Source organism: Garra rufa, chromosome 4 (assembly GCF_049309525.1).
Source record: "Garra rufa chromosome 4, GarRuf1.0, whole genome shotgun sequence".
Lineage (NCBI taxonomy): Eukaryota > Metazoa > Chordata > Actinopteri > Cypriniformes > Cyprinidae > Garra > Garra rufa.
The window spans coordinates 41,118,858-41,126,789 of NC_133364.1; the positions used below are offsets into that span (position 1 = coordinate 41,118,858).

The 7,932-nt window shown below is 37.7% G+C and overlaps 1 long non-coding RNA gene across 1 annotated transcript; it reads left to right on the plus strand.

The window, feature by feature from the left end:
• The first annotated feature begins 335 nt into the window (after nt 1–335).
• Nucleotides 336–1,291, plus strand: LOC141332725 (uncharacterized). The gene is made up of 3 exons (XR_012355361.1): nt 336–845; nt 963–996; nt 1,156–1,291. It is a non-coding gene; the product is annotated as an uncharacterized lncRNA (long non-coding RNA).
• Nucleotides 1,292–7,932: the final 6,641 nt, after the last annotated feature.

Here is a 7,932-nt window from a genome sequence, read left to right on the forward strand (position 1 = left end):
CAGGAGCCCAGTCCTCTCCCCAGACACCTCTGGAAACTCTTTCACAACGCACTACCTTTGCATTATGCTGTAAGTCACTGGCTGCGTCCGAAATCACCTACTTCTCTACTATTTAGTAGGGAAAAGCAGTAGGCGAGCAAATAAGTATGTCCGAATCCTAAGTATTTATAAAAGAGTAGGCGAGAATTAGTAGGCGAGTGCACTAATTCTCGCGAGATTCGGGCGTACGTCTACTTAAAGTGCGTCCGAATATGCCTACTTAACTACTATATAGTAGGAAAAAAAAGAGTATGTGAAGAAAGAAGTACGTCCGAAACCTCAGTATTCAAAAAAGAGTAGGCGAGAAATCCCCGGATGTCCTACTGCTTCAGCCCAGATCCTGAAGTCTTCATCGATGGATACTTTTCAATCCCAGGAGTCCACAGGAGGCCAAAACGTCATCATCGAACGTGATTGAGAACCACGGCGAGGGTGTTTACAAATGTGAGTATTACAACCAAAACACGGTTCCCTGTCTTAAAAATCATATTTGTTGAGCTACTTTATCGTAAACTGTTGATTTGCATAAGGTGCCAAGATGTTATACAGTATGCTATAGTTAGTATATTTGTGATTTCGCTGTTAAAACATGTTTTATGACGTATAGCGAACATTAAGCTTCAGGTAGCACACGCACGTCTTTAAAAGCGGATTTACATAAAACATATACATTTTAAAGACGTTTAATAAATGTCTATTTAACAAATGACAGGAAAATGTTCTAGACTAGAGCAACACAAAACACAAAACATCTGAGTGAGTGATGGACGTTATGTGAGAATTCACTGTCACTGCTTTACATTAATGTAAGTAATGTAAATAAACACATATACATATAGTAGGCCTAACTGAACTTCAAATTCATTTCAAATAGAGCTATAACAGAACTTTTCTGATTCTTGATTTATGTGCCTTTGTTGCAGATGTTTTGTGGTGGAGCAGGACCTGAAAGGAAAGGTGACTGCAGCATTTTTGGGGAAAAGTAAAATCCGAAACTTAATATAAAGATTGATCATTTTGTAACTTCCAATACAGAGATCTAATGACACTGTGCTGTTAAAATGACAGTTTTTGTATTATATTTGTGCATCTTTGTATGATCTGAAATGTCTGCAGACTGGTGTGTGCAGTGACAAAGGAGAAATCCACAGCAGCATCCTGGAAATGAGACCCTCCATCACTCCACCTGCCCTTTGCCTCATCTGGACCAGAAGTTGCTGCGGTCTCTTCATCAAAAAGACTAGAAGACCAATATGTTTAATAAAGCTTTGTTCCATGTGTATTTATTTATGTTCATGGTTACTTTTATTATTTTACTAATTTATTCATGTTTCCTGATGTTGTCAGTAAATAAAATATAAAATTTTCATAAGCCTATGCATTTATTCATTACTTCATTGAAAAAAACAACAACATTATGCTTGTTTAACTAAAAATATCATTAATTATTAGTCAGCATTTATCATTATTATTGTTGGTACGTGTTGGAGTGGGCTAGCAATGCATTCTAAAGTTATTTTAATTTCTAAATAGTAATACTTAAATTTTTCGAGTGTAAAATCAACAGTCTTCTCCAAAGGTAAGATCTTTGAGCAACTGATCGACGTCTCTTTTGTGCAGATGTTGTAAACATGGAGGAGAGCGTACTGGGTAGGGTTGTCATGTTACTGATGCCATGAGGTGTCGCTGTCGCTCCAATTTTTGTATTATTATTACTTCAGAATTTATAATTCCATACAAACTCAGGGAAAGACTTAAGTATCTTTAACAAAGAACAATCATGACAGAAAACATAACTATAAAAGGTTTGCGTACATAGTACAAGATTAGATACAGAAAAAAAATATATATATTTGAATATTCATAAAATCGCAATGAATTAAAAATTGCCTTTGTTTTTGTTATTTATTTATTATTATTTTAAGTTTCAGGGATGAAAGGACAGAAATTCAGCAAGAAAAAGGAAAACAAATCAGATCTAAGCTAGTTTTGCACAATTTTGCCCATTAACATATTCAAGACAACAAATTTGGGGGTTTTAGTCATTTTAGTATTGTTAAAAATATAAAAACTTCAATCAATCCAAAATAAGCAAATTTCATCAACATCAAAATGTTTACAGATAGATGAATTAAATCCGTCGCTTATATCATTTCATGTTGCGCTTGTTATAACGTCATAGGTCACGTGATAACGTCAACATGGCGGAACGCATCCATACTCAACGAGATTTGGCTGTTGAGTAGGTACTCTTTTAGCGCTCGTTAAGTAAGTACTTATTGAAATTAAGTACCTACTCATTGAGTAGGCGATTTCGGACGCAGCCTCTGTCTCTGTCTCTCTCTCTCTCTCTCTCTCCGTTTCCGGTGTGAGTGTTTGAGCGCGAGTGGACGGAGTGCTGTGAGCGTGAGCGTGTGTGGTGAGTGAGTGGCTTTTCTGTCTTTTTTTTCACCCTCCTTTTTGGCGTTTCCTTAGTAGTTGTTTTTTCTGTGTATTTCTGGGCCGTGTGCGGCCGGTTTTTTTTACCGGGTTAAGCATGACGGCCCTGGATACTCGGGTTTTGTCTGCACTTACACGGCGTCATGCAATTAAGGTGGCGTTCGCGGCAGGTGTAGAGGAGATTTGTTTAGCGGTCGGTGAAGTTGTAGGACACGGATGCATTTTATCGGCGTCCAGGATGAATAGCGCCACAGTGATTTTTTTGAATAGCGTTGAAAAAGTGAATGAGGTAGTGGAGAAAGGAATTGTGATAGATGGCGAGTTTATCACTGTACTTCCCCTCTCAATGCCTTCAAAAAAAGTCACGTTATCTAATGTTCCCCCTTTTGTCAGTGATGAGATATTGGAAAAAGCTCTGTCACGTTATGGCAAATTAATTTCCCCAATAAAGAAAATTCCCATTAATGTGACGTCTCCTCTTCTGAAGCACATTGTGTCTTTTAGGAGATTTGCATATATGATACTTCAGGAAGACGAGGAATTGGACCTTTCACTCAGTTTTCGAGTGGATGATTTTGATTACATTATTTTTGTGACTACTGCTAAGACTAAGTGTTTTAAATGTGGGATGTCTGGACACTTGGTTCGCAACTGCCCTGGAAAGGGAGTTGCTGATGATGTCCACCCAAGCACAAGCAAGGCTAGTGTGGTTTCACAGAGTACAGGTGTGCAGAGAGAGTCCAATGGAGGGACGGTAGCGGATGTTGGCTATGAAGCATCTAGTGTAGATGTTGCGGCAGGAAAAGAATCAGAAAATGATACAGCTGGAATAGCAGTTTCTAATGGAAAAGTTCCTGAATGTGGCATCACTGAGATTGATGATGCACAGAATATACAGGAAAAGGAAGAAACTGATGGTAAAAGTTTAGAAATGGAAACAAAGGTAGGGAGTTTCAAAACGCCTCTAAAAAAAAGAAAATTCTGTGACAAATCTGAGAATGAAAAAGTTCTAAAGAAAGTTGATTTGAATTTCAGTGAGGATAATGAGACAGAAAGCGAGAGTGAATTCTCAGATTCTAGCACGGTGGCATCTCAAAATGAGTTTTCTGTCTGCAGTTACAATGCAGAAGAAATCAAAATGTTCCTCAAGTTAACAAAGAACAAGAGAGGTGTGTGTGTACAAGAATACTTCCCAAACTTAACTCAGTTTACAGAGAAAACAAAAAATTTAATGGCTGAGGGATGCTTCACAAATAAAGAAGTCTACAGGTTAAAAAAAATTGTGAGGAATTTAGAAAAAACAAAAAATGATGTTTAATAGTGTACTTCCGGTTTTCACTTCTATGAGAGTGATTCTTTTTTGGCTGTCTTTTTTCCTCTTTGCCATGTGTGAGATTAAGTTGGCTACTTTGAATGTAAATGGTGCTAGAGATTTTAAGAAAAGATTGATGTTAAATGAATTAATGAAACAGAAGAATCTTGATATTTTCATGTTACAAGAAACACACAGCGATGAGAGAAATGCTGTAGACTGGGGAAAAGAATTTGATGGGCTAACTGTTTTAAGCCATAATACTTCATTAAGTGCCGGGGTTGCAATTCTTTTTTCTAAGAGTTTTAATCCACTTTCTTATGTGACTGATGAAATCATTAAAGGAAGACTACTTAAAGTTAGGGCTGTTTTTGAAAACTATGTTTTAGTGCTTATTTGTATTTATGCCCCAACAGCTCCTGTTGAAAGAGTGTATATATAAGAGTGTATGAAAGAGACATATTATGTGATACCTTACAAAAATGTTCAGAAGAAGAATTCTTGTTTTTAGGTGGTGATTTTAACTGCACAGAAAATATGTTAGATAGGAATCACATTGAACCACATTTGCTCTCTCAGAAACGCCTTACTCAGTTAATAAAGAAAAACGAATTATGTGACATTTGGAGGCAGTTGAATGGGAATGCAAGACAGTATACTTGGGTACATATGAGAGAGAACATGGCATCTCTTGCCAGGTTAGACAGAGTATACGGTTTTAAACATCAGCTTAATATTTTTGAAAATTGCTTCATTGTCCCAATAGGGTTTTCTGATCACAGTATGGTGCAATGTGGGTTTATTTTGAATTCTATTAAACCTAAAAGTGCTTATTGGCACTTTAACATTTCTTTATTGAATGATAGTGCTTTTAGAAATTCGTTTAAGTATTTCTGGGAGAAGCATAGGAACTCCAAGTCCAATTTTAATTCAATACAACAGTGGTGGGATGTTGGCAAAATTCAAATCAGACAATTGTGTCAACAACACACTCGCAATGTCACTATAGAGTTTAAGAAATCTTTAGAGAAATTGGAAAATGAGTTAATTGAGTGTCAACAATTAGCTGAATCCACTGGAGAAAGTCAACATATTAATGTTTTTTTTAAAAAGAAAGCTCAACTTGCAGATCTGCTAGATTATAGAACACAGGGGGCTTTGATCAGATCCAGATTTCTAAACATAAGTCATATGGATGCAGCGTCAAAGTTTTTCTTTGGCTTAGAGAAAAAAAAAATGGTCAGAAGAGATTAATTCAGGCCTTGCAGTCTGAAGAAGGCCATGTTTTGCTAAACCCTAGTGACATTCGGATGAGAGCAGTTGGTTTTTACAAAAATTTGTATAGAAGTGAGTACATGGCAGAAGTGGATCTTGAAAGCACATTCTTGAGCTCCCTGCCAAAAATGTCAGACGAGGGTAATGCAGCTCTTTCGGGTGCGCTGAGTCTGGGAGAGCTGTATAAGGCCCTTCAAGGCATGGCTTTGGGAAAGGCACCTGGGATTGACGGTCTCCCAGTGGACTTTTAGAAGTCTTTCTGGGCTGAACTGGGTGCGGATTTGTTACAAGTGCTAAATGACAGTCTGTCAAATGGTATGTTGCCGTTGAGCTGCAGAAAAGCAGTGATAACACTTTTACCAAAGAAAGGAGACTTGACAGACATACGGAATTGGAGACCGGTTTCACTTCTTTGTTGTGATTACAAACTGCTCTCAAAAGTGTTGGCAAATAGATTAGCAGGAGTAATGAGTCAAGTAATTCATTCTGATCAATCTTACTGTGTTCCACGTAGATCTATTGTTGACAATATTTCGCTAATTCGTGATGTATTGGAAGTGTCAAAATTGCTTAATCTAAATTTTGGTTTGATTTCATTGGACCAAGAGAAAGCATTTGATAGAGTAGAGCATTTTTATTTATGGAAAACTTTGGAGGCTTTCGGTTTTAAACAAGATTTTATTACAATGGTCCAAGTACTCTATAGTGAGGTTGAAAGTGTTTTGAAGATAAATGGTGGTTTATGCGCTCCATTTCAGGTTGAAAGGGGTGTAAGGCAAGGTTGTGCACTTTCTGGAATGCTGTACTCACTAGCCATAGAACCTTTGTTAGAACAAGTAAGGGAAAAAATTTATGGTTTACATTTGCCAAATGGTGGAAATATGAAAAATATATGTTTATCAGCTTATGCTGATGATGTAATAGTTTTTACTAGTGGTCAAAATGATGTTCAAACTTTATTCAATGTAATCAATGATTTTACTTTGCTTTCTTCTGCAAAAGTAAATTGGAAGAAATGTGAGACTCTGTTGGTGGGTAAATGGGCTCATGGAAAACCATTACTTCCTGAAGGTTTAGTCTGGGGAAACGGTGGTTTAAAATATTTAGGAGTTTTTTTAGGTGATGACATAACTCAACAGAAAAATTGGTAAGGAGTGCTTGAAAAAATTAAAGGACGATTAGAGAAATGGAAATGGCTGCTCTCTAAAATGTCATACAGAGGGCGCATTCTTGTCATTAATAACCTAGTTGCTTCTTCATTGTGGCATAAGTTGGCGTGTGTTGATCCTCCTCCCCAATTATTGGGAAAAATACAAGCAATGCTTGTAGACTTCTTTTGGGACAAACTATATTGGATTAAACAGAGCATTTTGTTTTTACCAAAGGAGGAAGGAGGACAAGGACTGATTCACCTACAAAGCAGAACAGCCGCTTTTCGGTTACAGTTCTTGCAAAGACTTTTAGATGGTGCACCGAATGTCAGTTGGAAGACAGTCGCCCATATTATCCTGCAGAAGTATGGAGGTCTTGGACTGGACAAACATCTTTTTTTATTAAATCTTTTAAAAATGGACTTATCTGGTTTTCCACCTTTTTATAGGAGTCTTTTTACAGTTTGGGGTCTGTTTCATACACACAAATCTGAGAGCTCATACTCATTGTACTGGCTTTTAGAGAACCTCTGATTCTTGGAGCTCACTTTGATGTAACTGACAATAATGTGTTTTTTAATTGGGGTTCTAAGCTTAAAGAATCAAAAGTGCTTATTTTAAGACAGTTATTGGACTTAGCAGGAGAAAACTTGGACAATGTAGAAATGGTGGCTCACTCTCTAGGCACCAAATCGCTTTGTTTGGTCTCTCTTTTTTTTTTGAAGAAGTTAAAAACTACCTTTACAGTAGAAGAAAACTTAATGATGAAAGATTATTTTTCTGGAGAATTGGTGCCTGATGAAAAAGATTTTTTTCCTTGTCTAATGTTTTCACCAAAGCTTGATGGGCTTAAAGGTTTATTTTTAAATATGTGGGAACAGAAGTGGCTGGACTTACTATCTACTAAAGGAAAGTTATTGTACAGAGCTTGTGTAATTAGATAACTGACTTCCGGCTTTGCTACTGTTCGGACGCTTTTGCTTACTGCTCCTCGCTTTGCTCCCTGCTTTTGAACTTTTCTCCGATTTTTTTCAAATATTTAACTTCAGCATATCAGCACAGTGCTCAGACAACACATTTTTGATACAAATATCACGAAAAAAGGAGACTTTTTGCCTCCCACTGCCAGCAGTTTACATTCCGGAGACGGGAAAACACAGCTGCCTACTTTCAACAGACAAGAAAGAAAATGCCTCTTCTGGAATCTACTTGCTGCACAAACTGCCACAGACTTCTACAAAGGATTGTGATTTTAGAAACAAAGTTACTTGCTGGACTTCCAAAACAGGCGGAACACACAGAAGATCATCATCACGGACCCCCTCAGCATACAGCCGGTGAGTCCTGTGAATCTAGTCAATATCGACAGTTTAGAAGTGTAGAGGAACAAGCCAAAACTGATCGACACACAAATCGATGGCAAAAACAGGGAGCGAGACCCAAAGGCACTCGAGACATCAGACTATCAAGAGTATCTCGTATTGCTGCGGTATCATCCTCTACCCCAGATATGGCCACGACAAGGCTTGCAAAAACTGTTGTTTTACCACCCCCTATACAGCTAGAAAACAGATTTGATGCATTAATGAATGTGGGTGAGGAATCCCCAAATGTGACTTGAACATATATCATGTCAGCCAACTGCTAACATTGCTATAAACAGGCGCGCAAGGTCGAGCAGACAGCGGCACTCAGCTCAGAGCGCAGCCGAGCCCA